This window comes from Haliotis rufescens, unplaced genomic scaffold (genome assembly GCF_023055435.1).
Source record: "Haliotis rufescens isolate VD_foot unplaced genomic scaffold, xgHalRufe1.0.p SCAF_26, whole genome shotgun sequence".
In the NCBI taxonomy this organism is placed as follows: Eukaryota; Metazoa; Mollusca; class Gastropoda; order Lepetellida; family Haliotidae; genus Haliotis; species Haliotis rufescens.
This window is the reverse complement of record NW_025963957.1, coordinates 1,059,152-1,081,909: the sequence shown is the minus strand read 5'-3', so window position 1 is coordinate 1,081,909 and position 22,758 is coordinate 1,059,152.

Genomic DNA, 22,758 nt, shown 5'->3' with positions numbered 1-22,758 from the left:
ATCTATCCATGGTGACGTTTCTTTTGTGGTTCAGTATATTAGCAGTGATCACTTCATAGAATTCAATTGATAACATAACATATTCATAACGTATAGAGAACATTGTTTATTAAATACATATAAACATATTTAGCATTTTACGATTTACATACGGGGAGATGTATCGTCGGTGATTTTGCTCTGGCGTCGTTTTGCTGACTGCATTCGTGAAACCGCATCGTTGAGATCAGCCAAACTATCAAATGCAATGTCTTTCTTAGTTTGTATGCCAGCATCAACAACATTTATAATTCTCAATTTCGTATCTAAACTGATAGCTTTCCTCATACTATTGTCCACCATGACAGCATGTGCAAGTGGACGGACACTTTGACACAAACTCGTACAATTTATAAATGTTTAATGTTTGTTTTACTGACAATATTAGTCCAATTACATATACAGGTAACATTAACACAATACAAGTTTAACAAGGTTGATCCGTCACCAGTGATTGTGTTGATACGCCGCGATTGTGTTCATTCACTGCTGATTGCGTACTGCTGATTGTATTTGAATGAAGAATAATATATAAAGGAGCTAGCGACAGAAGAGTGCTAGTCTTGAGATTACAATCTATTACCCTTTCCCCGATAAGGTTTACAAATGCATTGCTATCCCCAACCTCTTGCGAAATCCAAACAATACCAAACCCATTCTAGACAATAACCAATTCATCACTGATGCCCTTTGAATGTGATTTTTTTATCTCTTGTGTGTATATTATGTACTGTTATCGCATTTTATTCACTTAAGAATCAATAACAACCACAGTTAACATTGTAACTATGCACTGATTTCTTTCTAGTTTTGTCTCGACAGTCTAATAGGACAGAGACACAACCAGAAATACCCTCGGCTCTGATGTTTGAAATTGTCAAAGATATGTGTGTGTCACTAAAACGTATCTAAAGGGGACTTTCAGTTCACATTTCAACTGACTATCCATGTGAATTGCGACCTTTGACCATGTGCTTGTCGCCAAAAGGTCGGATGACCAATATGTGAACACGTTATTACACGTTAGAGAACAAAGTATATATAACAAGAAGATACATACATATTGCCACGCCACATTGATGTGATGAAGGTGCTAAGATATACCAAAATGTTTCCAAATTTAATCATGTAGCTCATGTGGATGAATCCAATACCAAAACAACAACCATGACATACCCACGTTCTTAAATTGTTCAAAAAGTCATGCCAGCATCACGAAGACATAAGTGAAAACATCACTTGTTTACGAAAATAACATGATATGACCCGCCGATCTTCCGCTCTCGGGTCAGACACCCTATCCGTGAAGATCCGGGTTAGAATAGGCCTTCAACAACCCATGCTTGCTGTAAAAGGTGACTATGGTTGGCGAAAGAGGTTACTAACAGGATCGGGTGGTCAGGTTCGCCAACTTGGTTTATACATGTCATCATTTCCCAATTGCGTAGATCGATGCTCATGATATCAATCATTGGAATGTCTGGTCCAGACTCGATTATTTACAGACGTCATGTCATATAGCTGGAATATTGCCGAGTGCGGCGTTAAACAACAAAACAAAATCGACATGTTCTGTCTTATTTCACACTTACTTGCCTCTTGCGTCATACCCTGGTATAAGCTACAGAAAATGCGTCCTTCATGTCTGGAAATGTTTGACATTTTTCTGATGTGGAAATGGGCACGCCAGAAAAATATTATTGTGGGTTCGAAACCCGGTTCGCGTCGATTATGTTTCTAGGTTTGTCAGCACCATACCCGTGCTCGTGGGTTTCACCGAAGTGGTAAACGTCTGAGACCTGCTTCCCTTCGGGCTTTCCTGCACATTAAGCTGACACGCCGTGATATAACTGGAATACTGTTAAAAGAGGTGTTAAACCCACCAAACTCACTCACTCTAATGTGGAAATTATATGTAACCTGATACCAGTGTTGATAATAAAAAGCGCATATCCTACAGACGTTAACTGAACTGCAATGTAAACTAGCAGTTAATGCGAGCTTTCTGGAGCGGGCAAGGTTTATGAAAGAAAGTCCCTTTTACAAAGGCATCTGATTCTTGAAGTATGTTGTTCTGATGGCCTACTTCAGGGCACAGACAGTAGTTGTCCTTGGCATAACAATTCACGTGACCCGAAAGGAGCCAAGTGCCACCAACAGGTCGCCGTGACCTAGAGCATGATACCATCCTAAGCTTCGATGATTCCTTCGAGATCACCCAGGATCATGTCTAAACACGGCTTGAAGTATATTCAGTCACAATTGCTGAATTAAGCAGACTAAGTGCATACGCCTCCCTCTGAAAGCGTCATGATTGCCGGACTGATAATAAGGTATGTAACTAAAGGTTCAGACAGTTCACTTATAATGACACATGGTCTTACAACGTCAATGATGACTGACTGGTTTTTCACCATCGTATACATCTACAGACAAGACAATCTTATAGATAATGCTGTGGTGTGTGTATTTTGAGTTCCCAAGATCCTCGCCTTTTCTGTGTTGTACGTTTCAAATGACTGCGTGTCAAATGTGAGAACCATTGTGGCAATTTGTTATATATTTACACACATAAGATAGCGACGCTATAAGTCACAAAAAGGAATGCAGAACGATACGTGGTTTATTTCACGATAAAATCATGACGTCATTTCTGGAGATTTGAACATGCGCTCGCAACATGATAACGTCGTAAATGTGACGACGATATAGTTTAGAGAAAAATGTCTAGTGTGTTGTTGCCCATAGATGTAGCTGGGCAACGCAGAAGAACGCAATGGCCCAACGATCGCATTTTGTGGTAGAAATATATGACAATCGGTACTAAGGTTTAAGGTTGCAGATAATCGACCTAAGAATTGTGAGAATATCCCTGAAATAACAAACTTAGCCCCCTGTTAATAAAATGGATTTGTCCGAATTGCCGAGGTCAGATTGTTATCAGGGAGTCGTCATAATTTAAAAACGGGTAAATGTGTTTAAAGCTTTTAAATTTTATTAACGAAGTGGCTGTACAAAATGATAATATCTCCTACTTGAATCATGTATGAGCAACAAATGATTCAATATCTTTGAACAAAAATTCAAGTAGAGCTTTTAAAATGTTATTTGTATTAGACAATATCTGTAAGAACATGATTCATTAATTAATTCATATAATTTCAATAAATGTTCATGGAATAACTGTAAGATACTTAAACATCTTCAGGACATTTGTATGTAGTACCATGCATTGTACTGAACGCTCAGGGAGACAGTGATTAGTGAGACATCAATGTAAGCCAACAATGATTATGTTTATTTTGTTTCACGATGTTTGAAGATGTATGCAAATTCAAAACGTCAACGCCAGAAAATAACTAGTCTGGATTATCCGCCGGGACCGATTCTATAGGGCGTTAAAGGCAAAATAGCGATGAATGATATGAATGTGTCTGACAATCATTAATGACACCAGGTGCTCGCGAATAGAGTAAACATGTCCTGTCCTTTTGGTAGCATCCGCCACTCACACAATTAGCATACACTGAGTAATCTTTCATGACAGCTGTCGTTATTAATTCCATAATGCAAAGGACATTATTCCCTTAAATAAAACCTCATTGAACATTCCATAGTGATGGCACTGGCAGATTTGTTTGTGAACAAATTATTATTTCATTATATATTGTGCTTACAGGGGTCCTATTTTACACCGGAATCACTATATTGTTAGGGTAAAAGCACTATGCACTTATACAGCAATCAACTTTTTGGTATCTTCAACAAGCAACTGGCAAATGGCAGGGTGGTGAATGTTGTTTTCCGCAATACAGTCTTGGATTTTTACAGCTATATACAGAAAGAATGAATCAAGCACTAAGCATCCTCTGGTTGAAGTATCTTTACGACAATCATGTTGTTACTGGTACCTATGTTGCCCAGTATTTATGTATTGTATACATGAACAGAATGCTTGATCTCGCGTCCCTCTTGTATATTGTTAGTTTTTAAGTTTCGAATGAGCGGGATCGTGTACACAAATAGGCCTCAATGTACCTGTTACTGACGTTTGAATGTGCACACTTATTCACTTTGATAAGGCCCCTAGCTGTTGCATGTGGTAGATAACATGGCTTTGGGGTCTCTCTTTTGTTTTTGGTGTGATCACTCATTGATGTTTATAACTGAAACATTGACATAATTTGCTTTTCGACTTTAAGCTACGTGGCTTTGAAGACATGTAGCCGCTTCCATCAAGTATTTCTTCATTTTTCCCATCCTTGTTAACCTCGGGCATTGTCATCAAGCCCCTTCGTTGTTCGAGTTGTGTCATAATTCTGATGAAGTGCTGCAGGTGGTGATTTGTCATAAGATATATTGATTTGTAACGTTTTCTCTATCATTTCAGTGCTAATTCATTTAAAAGTATGACAGGTCTCATGATCAAACACATAATTACCTGAAAGCCCAACTCAGTGCCTCAAGACAAATGACATTCATTTTGTAACGTATAAAACGCTTTCCACCAATTAAGGTTTGGAACAGGAACAAAACACAATAATAATGTTGCCTTGATAGAGGTTGAATCGGTTTTCTATGAAAACTGTAACACGAGTGAATTCTTGAACAGAACGTTTTCTCTGTCGACCTTGCAATTTAAATCCTACGCAGAAAAGTAGAAAGAAATACGTATGAGAAATCGTGTCAAATAACGTCATTCCATACTACGTTTTCAAGATGACATCTTTGATGTATCATTGCAATTATAAAGTGTTGACGCCAGAAACGTTTAGTGAAGAATTGGAATAACGAAAGGGTTAATATACCGCCACCAATCAAAATGGTTATGTTGTGGTTGGCTTTCAATATTCATGAGAAACGTCATGTGAATACACATGACATTTACGTAGCTTCGAAAACTAGGGCGAATACCTATCTATATTAATTATGTTTTGCTTATTTGAATTGCAATGCTCATTTCAGAATAATGCAATAGTTACAATCCTAGAGCAACTATCAGGGGGCCTGACATGCCGCTGAAGTAACCAGATACACGACTTGCTGCTCGGGAAATGAAATTCCGATGCTGATTGAATAAAGTGTTGATGTATTGCACATATCCATGACCCGAAAGATACATCGACAACAATTTAAAATATTCACGATTTTACATCGACTCTACATTCGACTGTTAATAGTGTTACTAGACGTAATAACGGTAGTACGTTTATATTCCGAACTATCAGGGAATCAGCACAAGACTTCTGATGTTGGGGATCAAGCATTGTGCTGCTAATGGCGCCTTATGCTTGCACTACATGCGGACTTGAAAACACCTGCAACACCGACGCCCATAAAAGATCCGGAAAGCGAAAGGTCCGTGGTTCGAGCCCCAGTCGCGTCATTCCAAAAGAGGTTGAAAGGTGGAACGTGTTGTTACAATGCCTGGCGCTCGGTATTAAGGGTCTAAAACAAGGACTGGTCGGCTCGGAGTCAGTATACTGTCCAGAGTATTCATGTTAAACTGCGGCATGGTATCTCAGTGGGCCAGCAGCATAATTCGGCATCAGTCCGGACTAGTACAAGCACACACACACACACACACACACACACACACACACACACACACACACACACACACACACACACACACACACACACACACACACACACACACACACACACACACACACACACCTCTTTTATTTTGTGTTTTGAAGCTGGTGGCGCAGGTTTTGACTTCCCCAGAGAGATATATATGTAATACATTCGTCTTTTTTAACGCGGATAGAATATTTTACACCAAGAAGTTATTTTATTACAAATCCGTTGAAATACGCTTTATGAGTGCAATAATCCTGGAAGCGACGTTAAACCCCATTTCACCTAAACCAGCAATAATAATCTAGCATTATTGTTTATTCTTTGCACGATGATTTTCACCATTTGTGACAACGACATAAATATCAATCATAATATAAAATCATAATCAAAATATATATAATAAATGTGCCCTAGAAACCCGTGACAAGTTCCATGGCTTGAAATTGGAAACCCGTTCCTAGACACCTCCACCAGTAAACAAAATCATGTAAACTTTATATTCATGTAGCAGTGGAACATGAAATACTTTCCAGCCACAAAATATGCTGTTGAATATATTGTTATCACCTTTGAGTTTCATTTTTTTGGAGATTGTATTTGGACATATCTGAGGGATCGTCATATGAGATTCATTGTCTAATAGCAAGACATTTAAAACGTCATATTTTGCATGTAGATATATGTTATTATGGCCAAGCGATGCCTTGCCTGACTCTTACCTTATACCTGCTACAGAAATACGCTTAACATCGGAATGTGAATCATAGCCAGAACATTTCATTTCCCAATGTTCCCTATCTTCATCATTAGTCCCTGTTCCTGGTTTTCCAGTGAAAATCGATTCAGGTCTTATGAATCTCACCGCTACAGTGATGTTCTGAATTTTTATGAAGCTATGAAATAAGATTTACAATCTTCAAGCATTCCTCCCGGAAACATTCGTATTCTCAACACGATCCCAATCATTGATAGAACTTTGCACTTGAATTGACATTGCGAAACATTTTCTTGTCATTAATCTATCACGGGAACCATTACATTAGAAATATCGCATATTGCACGGAGGGGTAGTCAAAGTACATAGAAGTAGGAAATTTCATTACTGTGGTTTTAAAAGGTTGAACATTTCCGAATATCGGCCTGAAGAAATCTAGACGCTTTCATACGATGCAAAACTAATGGTTTGAAGCGCCGGTTCCACAGTGTCGATAAATGAGAGCTCTTGTATTGCGTCACTGTGTGTGTTCTAAGGTACATTGTATCAGTACTGAGTTTAAGTTACTCGGTCAAGTAGACAACGATCGTTAGTTTAGACGACACTTTCTCCTAATGCATAGCCTGTACCATTTCCTTTGCATTAGTTAAAGCTTAATGTAGTTAAGGATATTTAAGGAAGGAGATAAAACGTGAACGTGAATAAAGGAATTCGATATTGCTTCGACAACAGCTTCTCCAAATGTGGACAGGGTTAATGTGGACTTTTGAATTTGACGTTTTGCTACTGAATCTCGTACGTCTATCAAACACTTCATCACTTGTAGGATAGAGGTACTTGTATCCGTACCTAAAATTCACACTGACAAAGTAGACATTCGTACGTCAATCGTGCCTCGTTCATACTAAGGCTTCCAAATGTCACTTACTGATTGCTTTTGAAACAGCTTCTGTTCCTGACTCATCAGAACTCAGGAATACGTTACACGTGGACATATAACTGCTCGTTCCGCTATTGTAGTTTGGTAAAACATAACTGCCCCTATTACGCCCAAGGTATGTTGAGTAATTGATCAACCATCCTGATTTAAAGATCTGTATGAAGAATGTAATGCTTTCGATGTTATAAATGTACGTACATCAATTTCTCATTGAAGTTAAAAGGTTTAAGTTGAGGCATAAGTCCATTGTACAAATATTTGTGCACATATTGAAAATCGATGTGATAGATACTTGTGTACGTAGAATCCATGTTATCTATCCAATGTAATCAAACAAATACTTGCATACATGCATACAATCTGTGTAATGTAAAATAAGATAATTGTGCACATATTGTAAATCTGTTTAATTAAATACTTGCGGACTTATTGTACATCTATGTAATAAAGTATCTGCTCATATATTGTACATCTACATGTATGTAATGTAATATTTGCGCTCACGTTTCTACGTATTGTAGATTCTACTAAATGTTTACCCAAACGTGCCATGCCTTTCCATTAAGGAGGAAAAGTAGGTTGTCAACATATGCCTCAGCCTTTTCTTGACGGACACGGATATAGGTAGTACATATACTCTTCCAAAAATGAAACGCAATACGGTCATCTATGGCCATAAAAGCAAAATTAGCTGAGCATGAGGTGCAAAATGAAGAGGTTTAATGTGTTATAGTGTCAAAATGATCACAACAAGGACATGCAAACCATTAGTCGAGACGTACGATTCGGGAAAAAACGCACCCAGTACATTAATAAAAGGATCAAGTTGTTTTCTGAAGCCTATAAGAGATACTGTGACATTGCTGCAATGCTGCTCAGCACGATGAAAAACTGCTTTAACACACCAAATCATTCTGACTGATTTCGTCGACTAATGATTACATGTGCTAATAAAATATCCCCCCCCCCCTCCCCCCCCCACACACACCAATATACACAGTGAGTGAACAGCCAAATGTACCGATACACAAAGGAAATATTGGTTGATTTGAATGTTTTGTAAAAGTGTTGTAAATTTGTACTTCTGAAAAAGAAACGCATAACCAGAGTACTTTCTGTTGAAAGTAACTCGCATTTAATGTACATCCGAACACGTGGTGATGATCCATATGTGTTCTATCGGGTTCAAATCCGGCAATTTAAGGAGCCAAGGGAGGATCAGAGCCCCGTTCCACAAAGCGATTACACCGCTACTACAGTCATAAGCCTATGTTAAAGTATGGGAGTTTACGATCGCTTTGTGGAACGGGGCCCTGGACATTGCGGTTCCTTGTGAATATACGAGGGCTGGTCAAATAGTTCGGAGTCAGACCAACTTTCAACTATTGGCCGTAACAAAGTGAACTCGTCAATGAAGTAAACTGTTTGAGTAGTTCGTTGCAAGTGTATTTGGTCTATTGAGGACGTTTGTATATTAGTGACAGACAGTTAAAAGTGATACAGTTAAACGTGGACACAGAAATGGAAAAGAACGAGTACCGAGCAGTTATCAAGTTTTGAACTCCCGAAAAAATTCATGATCATGACTGCATGTCACAAGTGTATGGGGATAAGTGCCCTAGTTGATCATCTGTTAAACGTTGGGCAGCCATGTTTAAGGCTGGGAGAATAAGCCGTAATGATGACCTTAGTCTGGACGTCCCTCAACTTCCATAAAAGATATTTCAATCAAGGAGATAGAAAGACTTATACTGTCAGATAGACGTATTACCAATGCTGAACTTGAAGAAGACACAGGTCTAAGTCATGGATCCATTGAGACTATTGTTTATGAACATTTACAGATGATTAAGATGACTGCCCATTGGGTTCCAAAGTTTCTAAATTCTGATCTCAAGGAAAAAAGAACTGAAATTGCCAGAGAAACTTGAGAGCTAATTGAGGAGGATTTCCTCAAATTCAAAATGAGATTAGTAACGGGTGATGAAACATGGGTCTACCACTAAGATCCCGAGTCAAAACCCATGCAATGGCACCATTCCACTTCTCCGACATCAAAGGAATTCAAGTCTTCAAGATCAGTGAAGAAAGTTATGACGGATGCAAAGGGTGTGATCCTTGTTGATTACTTAGCAAGCCAAAAGACGATTACCGATGCCTACTATGCTGATTTGCTTCATCGCCTGAGAGATTCTATCAAATAAAAGCGGCGTGGAATGCTGACTGCTGGAGTTCTACTACATCATGACATTGCCTCTTCTCACACCTCTCGACCTGCAGAGGCTGCTGCGCGACAATATGGGTTAAACTTCGAAAAGCTTCCTCACCCTACACACTCGCCGGACTGACACTAAGTGATTAACACCTTATTCCTAAACTGAAAGAACACCTTCGTGGAAAGCGCTATAACGACAGCGATGACCTCAAAGCTTCCGTGAATGGTGAAAAAAATTCAGAAAACGTCTTCCAGACTGGAATTGAAAAGCTTCACTATCGATATGAGAAGTGTATTGAAAAACAGGGAGATTATGTTAAAAATTAAAATAAAAAACACTTTCACAATTGTTGGGTTTTGTTTATGTGGTTAGAACGTTTTGGCCAGCCCACGTATTCAGGACTACGTCTCTACATCATGGCGCTCCCATCAGCTCAATACCGGCTCAATATTGATTCGTCGCTGAAGAAAAACTTTTCTCAATCTCACGAGGGCAGTGTCTCACTGTCTTGTCCGATATCCTTCGCATTCCCGGAATTGCTAATGTTGTAGGGGATTTTGTAATACAACTGTGCCGCAAATGACGTAGCTACGTCTTACGGTCATGATTAGCGGTCACCAGAGGTACCATTCTAATGGTACCGACATCTCAAGATTAGAGATAGTCCACGGTCGTTGTCAAGTTATGCTTTAGTTAGTCGTGGTACGACTTCGCAGAACACATATCGTAACAGCAACCAAGCAGCCTCATTTTCAAAAGCCTGTTCCTGATGTATTACGTGCAGAACATGTATATCGAGCCCTTGGTTCTCATGTGATGTTAGGGGGCACGGGTGGCCCAGTCGTCTAAGGCACCGCGATTCGCTGTGCAGAGTTGCGTCCCTTGGGCACGCCACAAACCTATGATTGTGGGTTCTAATCCCGGTTCGCCCCAATTATGTTTCTAGGTTTGTCAGCACCATACCCGTGCTCGTGGGTTTCACCGAAGTGGTAAACGTCTGAGACCTGCATCACTTCGGGCTTTCCTCCCACATTAAGCTGACACGCCGTGATATAACTGGAATAATGTTAAAAGCGGCGTTAAACCCAACTCACTCACTCATGTGATGTTTCTTTTCCGTATACATGTACAGGAACGTTCATGCTATGATTTTGAAGTTGCTGCGTTTTGGTGATTCAAACATTGACAAGCTGGAACCAAATGTCATCGTTGCTTCATATGTCGTTATTCCCGTTTCGAGCAGCTATAATACCATACATGTTCAGCGTATCTCTTCCTGCATTACGCGAATGATAACGCTCAGAGAATATGACTATACACTAGTGTATTTAAGTTGACAACATTGAAGATTACTTGCAACTTCACACTTACCTCTCCCGCATTGTAAAATCCAAACCGCATTGTTTCAAGCAAAACCAGCATGGAGATATAAATATCACTGCAGGTGCCGATAAAAAATATCTATCGACGATTTTAGCAACATTCGAGGCATATCATGGACACCAAGTGTGTGTTTCACACGTTTTTGATAATTGAACCCTGGTGTTCGCTGTGATAGCCGCAACCAGTTGTGCTCACTCCACTGCTTCCAATTTTCAACGTCCAATGTTTGATACATACCTCTGCTAAGATCCCTAAAGTTATCTGATACGGCAAGATATTACCCCGTAACATTTCTTTCAGGAGTATCATTTTATAACACTATATTAGGGTCCAATTGCAAATGTTTGCTAAAATACAGTTATTATCTTCTGTTGTTATTATCAATATTTACAGATTATAATAAGTAAATGCAGCAAAAACGAGTTTGGGTGATCCTGGCACAGTCAGGCTCATCATCAGCTCAGGACCCACCCAGAACTTTTCGGAGAATGTGAAGACTCCCCAACACTGCAGCCTTGTGCATTATCCAGGTTGTCAGAAGGTTTGTATTCCTGGTAGAAAACTCGGGCACTCTCCCAATGTCAGTCAACAGATTGGGAGGTACCAAACCTAAGGCGCCGAGAACAATGGGGAGTCGAACAACTTGGTACTTGGGATGCAAGCGTTATATTTCGAAAGCGAGGTCTGCATTTTTGCCATGTTTTTCCTCTATTATTATTGATATTTTTTTTCTTCTTCGTCTTCTTCTTCTTATTATTATTATTATGGTCTTCAGCAACCCATGCTTGCCGTTAAAGGCGACTATGCTTATCGTCAGAGGCTGACTTCGTTGATGCATGTCATCGATCCCAATTGCGTGGATTGTCGAATGACTCAGGTTGTCTATCATAACACCATGTCTTAAGCTGTTCACGAGGCATCTGTCTAATATCACAACCCGATGTCGTGAAGGCCTTCACCGACCAACTAAATAGACAGAACGACGATAGCATTTCGATCAATCTAGACCCTGAATTTCCTATCACATAGTGATTTATGTTACTGAGAAATAATCACCACAACTGAAGTCTGATACCCTACTGTGCAGTTAAAACAATTATTTCGAGATATTTTATTCCACAGTGTTGATGTAAGAAACTAGGGGATTGATCACATGTTCTTGTTATACTTGAAGACGGATCTGTCTTGTATGACAATTCACGAGAAAGCCAGCTTGGAGATCACTCGTCCTTTGAAACATAAAAGTAATTAAATCTCGTCTGACATGACATTTCAAAAGCGTGTTCGCATCTCCCTAGTCAAGAGAACTACAAAAATCAGAGTCAGGTCAGTACTGTTGCTTCCGATTTGATACTTGGCATTTTGTACTCTGTGTTTGAGTAAGTAGCTCCACAATTATTTGTTTGACATATGCCAGACTCCACAGCAACCTAGACGTCCCTGAAGTGACAGGTGCAGAATTCGGAGTGACGGGTGCATTACTCCAGCACAATACCCATCTGTCCATCTGGCCTTTCAGCAGCAGGTTTGGTCCAGTATTCATTACTGAGACCAGGTCGAGGTGAATGAAACGTTTATCGTTTCCAAACGAACACCTGCCAATCATGTTGGAACCATTAGGTAATTGATCAGCAATGAAAACGAAAGCTTGATGGTAGGTCTGCATGAACAGCCTAAAGCCGTATAGATGTGAGTGTGTCGATACAAATCATACCCAAAGACTTGAAAATTCCCGCAATTTACATTCTATTAAAAAACTATTATTCTTACGCTATTCCATGCGTGATTAAAATCCAATTACGGTAATTGAATCATATTTTGGCATGTAGGATAAAGTGCGGGGCTTCCAGGCACAATGGTTCTCTCAGGATGGCGACGGTGCAAATTATTTCAAGTCTAGCAGCTGAACCGCTTTCATCGCTACAGCGTAATACTAAAATTATACATAAAAGGGCTGAATTCATAGAGCACGATGAAACGGTTCTGGGCTTCGGTTTGAATGTTAGGACTTGGAAATTTGAGACAAGTTGTGTGCACTGCACTGCGATTTAGCAATGCAGAGTTGCTCGTCCTACGTATTGATCAATGTACACTCTACTACCGTCACACACACAAACACACGCACGCGCGCACGCACGCGCGCACACACACACACACACACACACACACACACACACACACACACACACATCACATACATACATACCTCAGTTTATTTTGTGTTTTGAAGCCGGTGTAATATATTCGGCTTTTTGGTTGACTCGGATGCAATATTCTGCTATCATTTCTTCTGGTCATTCGAATGGGTGTGTCCGTAGCACTGTGCAACTATTGTGTGATGTCCACTGTTATTAAGCAGCAAGGATGATATGGTCTTATATAATATACACTCTTCAGAAACGCACAGGTAGATTTTTAGTAAACTTATTGTACCTTATAAAATCGATATATTTAATTTAATATCATAGACACTTATATGAAATTTTGGAGCTCGATAGTCACATGTTGTCGATGTACAAAGGTATTGAAAACTGTTCATTGTCATGTCACATAAGGCCACAAGGTTGCGCTGAACTCATCCCGGTCACCTCGTGTGACCACCCCGGGCAGCAATCACGGCTCTGCATCTCCTCGGCACTGACTGGATATGTGTACGAATTCTGTCCTGCTGACTTCTGCGCCCTTCTGCTTGAAACGCGGTGGCCAGTTGTGGGAGTGTCTGCGGTGTGTTCTGACGTTGACGTACACTCCAGAGTTCATTCCAGAGGGGTTCGATTGGGTTGAGATCTGGAGATCTCGACGGCCAGGGCATGTGGTTGATGTTGGCATTATGAAGGTACTCTACCGTGACACGAGCTGTGTGCGGTAGAGCGTGTCCTGTTGTAACAGCTCCCTCTGGCGGTCAATAATTGAAAGAAGGTGAGGTTGAAGAATTTGATTCATGTAGCAATTTGCTGTCAATTTCCCTGAAACAAAACCAAATCAGATCTCGTGGTGTAGAATATGGTCCCCCACACCATGACACTACCGCCACCGAAACTATCGAATTCACGTACACAATGATGGGCAAAACGCTCATTTCGACGACGATAAACACGTTGTCCTCCATCTGGCCGGTGAAGAAAAATCGCGATTCATCGCTAAACCACACTCGTCTACAGTTTCTCAAATTCCAAGGCTGTAAGGTATGGCAGAAACGCAAGTCGATGGATCTGTTACAAAACAGGGACGATAACTGGTTTTCTGGGTCGGATTCCAGTCTCGCGAAAATGGTTCCTGACAGTCAGGTCCGATATCCTCCTCACATCAGTGATGCGACCTGCAATCTCCGTAGCTGTGGCATTGCGATGACGTAAGTGGAACAGTCGAATGTAGCGATCCTGTGCAGGGGTGATAACTCTTGGTCGGCCGGTTCTCGGACGGTCTGCATTGGAATTGAACTGTGTGTATCGGTCACAAAGGCGGCAAATGAGAGAGATGGCTTATCTGATGGCAAAAATCACATTTGGTTCAGGTTTATTGTTATTTGTTAGTAGGTAGATTTTACGACGCTTTTTGTACTTACTTCAAACTTTAAACCTCATTCTCCTACAAAACAGAACCTTCTCGCGAACATGGTTCCTCTTACCTTTTACCTTTTCCAATACAAAAACAAATCCATTTTCTTACTTTTGTTCAGGACATTCTTATTGTTGATAGAAGAACAATAGAGAACCGCTATACCAGAAGCTAAGGTGATTTTCGTTATACTTATGTAACTGGAAGGGATCGAGACCACTACTATACCCCATGATATACGTCTGATGTTGCTGACTAGGCTACGATATATATGTAATGTTGCTGACACGCTGCGATATTAATGTTATAATGCTGAACACTCCAGGCTATGTAGGTAATATTGCTGACCAGTTGCGTTGTAAGTATTGTGTTGCTGACCACGCCACCATGTAGGTGCTACACATCGAATTACTGCCAGCTTCCATCACTATTACGGATTCAAGAACGGACACAGACGTGTTCAAAACATTACATCTGAGGTCACGTCAGAACGGCCTTTCATTCGACCAATCAGGGAAAGTCCGAATGTTTTCTTCTAATCGTGCAACCTCGAAAAGGTTAACACATTTCGACAGCTAAGGGTTGTGAGACTGATTCCGAATGCTAGATATGTACATATTATGCAAGACATTTGAAACGTAAAAGACTCTCCATAGCCAGTGGGAAGTATTGCCATTCAATCTCGGCCATCTTTAAGACATTCCAGAATGTTCTGTTGTTCAGATTTCACATTTTTAATCGAGAACTTTAAGCAAACATTTTACAAATCGTAGTCTGAAATGGAAGTCGCCATTCATCGTAAAGTTCGCGGAGATCGCTTTCTGATTGGCTGATGAGATCTGATTTTCATGAGATTGGAACTTTCATTTATTTAATTCTAGGGCCTGCGACTTATTGCTGCCGCTTGCTTCATTATTGTGTTGCCTTTTGTGTTTGTAAACCTAAAACTGTGTGTTTCAATATTATTTATTGATTATTCACTCATCATGTGTAGTTATTTACTGATTTCACAATTTCGTTCTAAAACCGATTTCTGGGTCATCCTGTCAGGTTTGAAACCCCGTTTTAACAACACAACTATCCTGAAGCATGTATTCTGTATCTGACTAATATCAACTAATTTCCACTTTCCTTTGCTCCACTGTAGTTACATTTTCCCAGTATCAATGTTTTAATGACGGTGGATTAATCTGGTTCGATTCACCTTTTGGATACAGTGTGTGACGTCCTTCCTTGGTGCGTGTCGTGGAATGGCTTGAATATCGCTAATTCCGGCATAAAAGATTTACTTCATGAACGTACTTAGGTGAATAACAGTCTCGAACGGATTCGGTAAAATCTTTGAATATTTTGTATGTAGTATAAAATGATCGTGTTGAGGGGTCAACTGTATGGATAACCAGTGGGGCTATACACTTCCTTTCCATTACAATAAGTGCCTCTTAAAAGTCTCATCAAACCTTACTATTGTTTCAGTGCACTTTGCCCATGTCAGGAATTGGAGACAAAGAAAGCAGTGTGTCTGTTTATGAGATGAGCCAAGGCGATGGGATTCAGTGAATCACATGTAACCATGACGTTCTTCTACTGGAGGCCCATTGATGTTAAAAAACAAAGTAGCATCTACGTTAAATAGGAATGAGCTAAGACATGTATATTAATCAGTTCCTTGACTGACTTTCAACCAACTTGGATAAGATGCCAAAGATACCCCCCGGAAAACAACGGTAAAAGTATGTTTACTATGGGTGTACACGCAAAACGAACGTCACTTACATGTACAAGTTTGGCTTAATTAGAAAAAAAAGAGACTTTTCCGTGACTCACCGATTCAATCGTATTTTCCTCTCTGTCTCAAAAGACGGACGATGAAACTTAGGTGAATTTTAAATAATGTTCGATATTCAATATGGATATTTATTTCAACAACTGTAGGCCACAAAGCGGTCTTAGCCCTACGACCACCGTATGCCTATGTTAAAGTATGGGAGTTACGATCGTCTTAGCGCTAAGATCGCTTTGTGGAACAGGGCCCTGGGCTGTAGGTTTTTTTTCGTTTCAACATAGCATGATTTAAAACCAAAGCATAATAACAGCACTGTAAATTTAGGCTTCTATGGACACGCATGGAACTAATTTATAACGTGTCGCTCAAACCCTCGTGTTACAGACAGATCAAAGGAAAATCATACCATTTTAAATTACTTTGCAATTGCATAGTGTACAGAGATACCTCCCTTGTTGTAGAAATTGCGTTTATAAAACTGAAGTCATAGAACCCATTTCGGAATGTAGGTAATGATGCCGTGTATTTTCAACAGTAAGATTTGAAACTGTTTTGGAGTGTTTAACGCCGTTGTATTTGCAGAAAACACCCCCATCACTCTTTGCGTAATTAATGACTTAAATTGTTAGGTATGAATTTCTGGGGTTTTTTTTAATTTGGACGTCGACACGTGCCAATGTCACCATCTAGAAGCCCTCATTCGTCTTCAGTAGTAAATGTATAGTAGTTTCCCTGAGGTCAGAAATTAATCAAGTTCCCGCATGCATATCTCCTCAAACCACAGTCTCGACTGGAGGAAGATTATTTGGAAAATCAATACAGTAACCAAACTGGATGCCAATTCTTTACAACATTTATCACCATCTAGTAAGGGACCGACATTTGATATTCTTGGGGTATGGGGAGGGGGATAAATCGAGAGTGTGTTTGGAGACAAGATAGTTTTCAGCATAAGCTGAAAAACCAGATATTTTTTTTAATAAAAACTGAGCCAAAATAGTTTGCAGCAACGTATTTGGGAGATTGGAGCTGACATTTTCTTGTTTTCAACAGTCTGAAGCATAATTATTATTTTCAAGGTTCTACTGGGACAATTTCTTTTTTCGATAAAAGTCCGAGTGGCCTGTTCTCCGATACAAACAAGGTTAACTACTGATGTTCTTGCGTGTTTTGAAAGCCAAACTCTAGGTAATTGGAAATGTTCCCATTCCAAGTCTCAGTGAGATGGAAACCATAATGCTTCCATGTGTATTTAATAAAATTACAACCATTAATTTCATTGAACAGTCCTAAAACATTCCAAGACGAGCAGACTGCTTCTGGTCGACGGGTGTTAATGATGGGTTTATGTTAGCTTGACCATCAGCCCTACCTCGACCCTGTTCTCGGTCTCCCGTTTTCGCTTTTGAAGCACACAGTTTGATAACATACGCATGAACTGTTGTAGATTACTGTAACTGCAGTCACGGAGAGCATTCGTGACCAACTCGTGTTATTCCGGGACAAGCCGAATAGCGACTCGTGCCCCTCTTGTGGCCAATTTTGCGACCGGGTTCCGTCTTAGCGCAAACGGGCATACCTAAAACAATTGTCAACTCGTTGCGTAATGGTTCACACATTTTCCCCATATATTATTTATATTTCAGATGCAATTTAAAGGACTTCGGGACAAGGGAATTATACGGTATGATTGAACACTTTTAACTGTGTCTTTGGTATATTTTTAGATGCAAGACATATGTAAAATCAAAAATTATTTCTGAGGGATTCTTTGACGAAGAACTTGAAATCATACGCGCATTCTGATTGGTTTGTCGTTTTTTTCGCACATAACATTCATCGATAGGGGGACGAGTCTTCTTGCAGGTGACGGAAAGGGGCGAGTGGTGACGAATGTCACGGAGAGGTTGGTCAACCACAAAACGTTTGCCGGTGTCCCGGTATAAACTCTCCCCCGTACAAATTCTCCCCCCGGAGATTTTATACCGGTACAGATTCTCCCCCGGGCGGATATATTTCGCGCCCCCCTCAGAATAAAGTCTCCCCCCTGATTATTAGCGTGTAGGGGTGTGATGTCCTGGGCAGGAAATGACAGTATTTTGACTACTCGTCTTTCATTAATTAACGTTTAGGGCATCCCTAATTAACCTTTACTAATTCATGTTAAACCAACACAGGATGTTTTCTGGAAGTGGACAATCGCGAATGTCATAGGGCTGACAGGACACGTGTTAATAACTGTCCTAGAACTTCTTAAGTTCTAAACATTCTTTATATCTACCTATATAACACTTTATTGTCTCATATTGCGGTAGTTAAAAGAAAACACAGTGGTCAAAGTGAAGCCCTTTTCACTCCACATTCTCAACATCGTCTCTATCAGAAGTTTTTGGCAACTATTGAACTGCATGGCAAGTATTTATAAAACGACCAGGGGAGGAAATATTCTGGGGGCAGATTTTATTTCGTGGGGTGGGGGAGAGTTTATTTCGAGAGGGGCGGCACTGTACCGGTATAAATTGGCCGGGGAGGGGGGGGGGGGGGGGGGGGGATTTTATTCTGGGGGGCGAATATATTTCGTGACACCGGCATGTAGTATCCACATTAAGCGCTTTCAGACACTTCTCTCTGTGACGGGGCGGTCGGGTAGCCTAGTGGTTAAAGCGTTCGCTCGTCACGCCGAAGACCCGGATTCGATTCCTGACATGGGTACAATGTGTGAAGCCCATTTCTGGTGTCCCCCGCCGTGATATTCCTGGAATATTGCTAAAAGTGGCGTAAAACCATACTCACTGACTCACTCTCTCTCTGTGACGATCTCTGTTTTGCAGTAAGGTCATTTAAGATACCGACCTTGTGTTCTCTAAGCGTTTCACGTTTCGTGAGAGGTCATAGTTTTGGATTCCACATCCCAGAATGCCGTTATTATAGATCGCGGTTTCTCTGCATTGATACTGCCCACTTTATGAGCACGCCGCATATCACGAGGCCATATCATGTACCCACCATTGCTCATCGAGTTGACAATTTGCATTGTTTTTCTCTTACCATTTTCTTTCTCTTCAATTCCGAACATATTAATATTGTACCTTCGGTTGTAAATATAACGTTTTTCGACTCTCACGTCTGTCAACATTCTGTGTAGCTCATGCTTGTGTGTGGCACTATCTCTACACTCAAAAAAAGTAGGGGACGTTCGAAAATAACAGATGATTAAAAAAATACAAATGGGTATTCAGTGATGGTAATGGGAAAGGGAACAAAAGGACGGTTGTAACATTCACAATCAACAGACCATGTTTGCGGTGTATTGTAATAGTGGAAACAAGAAAGAAAGACAGGGGGGTGTAGTCACATAATGAACGTTGGGGATGACTTCATCAATAACGGGGGGCGGTCGGGTAGCCTAGTGGTTAAAGCGTTCGCTCGTCACGCCGAAGACCCGGGTTCGATTCCCGACATGGGTACAATGTGTGAAGCCCATTCCTGGTGTCCCCCGCCGTGATATTGCTAAAAGCGGCGTAAAACCATACTCACTCACTCACTCATCAATAACGGGCCATGCCCCCACGAGTGTCAAACATTTCCGAACCAAGATCCGAACCAAGCTCAAAGTGTGTTTTTAACTCCTCTTGCAACGCCAGGCCCAGTTCGGTGAACGTAGAGGATGGCCTTTGACGTCGGCGTACACGTCTCCTGATCATGTCCCAGACGTGCTCTTTGGGGGAAGGTCTGGTATCATGGCTGGCCATTGCATTCCTGTGATGTGTTCCTGCTGGGGGTAGTCAGTTACGCTACATGCACGGTGGGCACGAGCGTCATCGCCTTGAAAGACAAAACCTGGACAAGCGTGGTCCTCAAACAGCACAACTATTGCGCCAGTATGATGAATCGGTAGTACTGTTCATTAACCCTTCAAAGGAGAATAAGCAGTGGCGTTCTTGCAGTCATGGTGACATCTCCCGATAACATCACAGACCCATCCCAAACTATGCCATGTTGTCTTACGTTGAAGTTCGCACGACGTTCGTTAGGGCGCCTCCAGGCACGTCGACGTATGTCCAGAAAGTCCATAGTGAATCTGCGATCATCTGAAAACATTACACGATGCCATTTACCTAGTTTTTACGGTGTAAACACCGTTGGCGCCTGGCTAGAATGTGTCGATTTGTTTACGGTTGTACAACACGTGGTCACCGAGCATGCATATTTGCTCAATGCAAACGATTTGTAATCGTCTGGTCAGTAAATTGATCTCCAGTAGGCTGACGCAAGTGAACAGCGGTTTAATTGGCTTTTGGGGCTCGATTTGGGCCTGGTTTCTGATGAATCTATTCTGGACTTGTATGATTGGCTTCGGATGCCCTGTGTGGGGCCGATCATTAGCATTTTGTGTCTCCAGAAGCCTGTTCCAAAGTCTGAAAATCACAAACTGAGACACATTGAGGTCAGAGAGATTTGACGACCTTTCACTCAAGTATCAAAATCAAGAATGACCCCCTTCCATGTACACGGAGGAACTGCATGGCCCACGTGCAATGTTTCGGGTTTGTTCGAGGGTTGTTCGTCACGCTGAGGGAACAGGTTCGAATCCCCAGTGTCTCAGACCCATTCTTTAAGCACTTCGTCTTAATCCTGCTCATGGATGGAATGATGTTAATTGAAGCGTAACACCAAATCAATCATTTCCCTGCGTCCGTATCAATGCCAGTATACGACTTTACTATGTCGTTTCAAAAAGGTCATAATTAACATCAGCCTTGGTATAAAATGTACATTATTTTAAGGTAAATAACAAATTCAAGTATGTGTGTACAAGAAAAGTGACACATTTCCAAGGTTAAACGGGTAATTACACGTTTCAAATCAAAGATTTTGGCGTCATGGCATTTCACTCCGTTTCTCGTCACATGGTTTATTGGAGAATCCATTGACATCCGGGTACCCTGGGTGGATATAATTTGGTGTGTGGCACTGATAGGGAACGTTTATTTCTGATAAATCTAAAACACATCGATCGAATTGTACAATTGAAACAATAATCAAACGAATTGAGGCTCAAGTTTCCTGTTTCTTCTCGCATGCATATCAGCTAGTAACCAAAATTCCAACCAGTTCATGAAACAAAATAGCCATATCGTTTTGAGTTTTAGCCTGGAAGTTCAGGTCAGACAGCCATTTAACTTACATTAAATCACTCTAACCAGTCTTCTCGGATGGTTCTGAAATGAATATATCATCTACTATCGTCATTGTAGACCGCCTCCGTAGTCTAGTGGTAGAGCGTCCGCCCGGAGAGCGGAAGGTCCGGGGTTCGATCCCCGGCCGCGTCATACCAAAAGACGTTAAAATATGGTACTTGTTGTTACCCTGTCTAGCGCTCGGCATAAGGGGCTAAAGCAAGGACTGGTCGGCTCGGAGTAAGTATACTGTGTCTAAGTGGGGTATTCATGTTAAAATGCGGCATGGTATCTCAGTGGGCTAGCACTATAAAGTCTGGACTAGTACAAGCAGCCACATACACCCACTATACACCCGCTATATAAGTGCAATAATCTTAGACGCGACGTTAAACCCAATTTCACTTCAACAAGTCATTGTAGTATTGTAGTAGGCTAGTGCTTCTTCTTATACGACCGATGCTGGAAGGTCTCTACAGACATCTTCGGTTATTAATAAACTGAAAGACATCAGGCTCCGTGGAGTGACGGAAACTGTATAAATTATCCATCTCAAGTTGTCGAGACATTATAAGCCGAGCGAGTGTGTTTTCGTATCATAAATACCATATATTTGGAATAACACTGTATTGTGCTAGTCTTTGGCTTATAAAACTCGCAAGAATACAATGGATGAGCGAACCGCCCCATTTAACATGTAATGCCACATGATTTTCAGCCTTGTTTATTTCCATAAGCACGCATACATCGGGAAACCTCACTAAATACTTAAGAACATTAGCGAAGGTACTTGAGTACGAAGGCGTCGCATCGATGTACAGAGCCTACTGAAAGCACTCTCTGCTTGGTGGCTTCATTTGCATGTTTATCAGACCGTGATTTCCAGTGTATTGGGTCGGTCTATTTTATCAATAACACTAGTATCCATTTTATGATAATTTTTAAAATCGCAAGATCGTCAATTTGAAGTGCCCTTAAAATCTCTCGCTACTATACACTCCTTGAAGGCCTTCGCCAGTTTCTTCAAATAATACAGCCCATTTCTGGTGTCCCCCGCCGTGATATTGCTGGAATATTGCTAAAGGCGGCGTAAAACCATACTCACTTACTCTAATAACACAAAGATGGCAGTTTTAACGAAGGGATAACATCACTATAATGTTCACTAATGTGCCAGTTGACGAGAGTAAAGAGAACTTATCATTGACGGTCTTTTACTACATTATTCCTGCATTTGGATCTATTTCCCTTTAACACTGCATAGATCTTATATTTGTCAGTGTCTTTTGTATTTAAAAAAAAAAATTGTGGTTAAAGAATGGTGCCATTCTGGTATTTTAATTCTGGTAATGTAG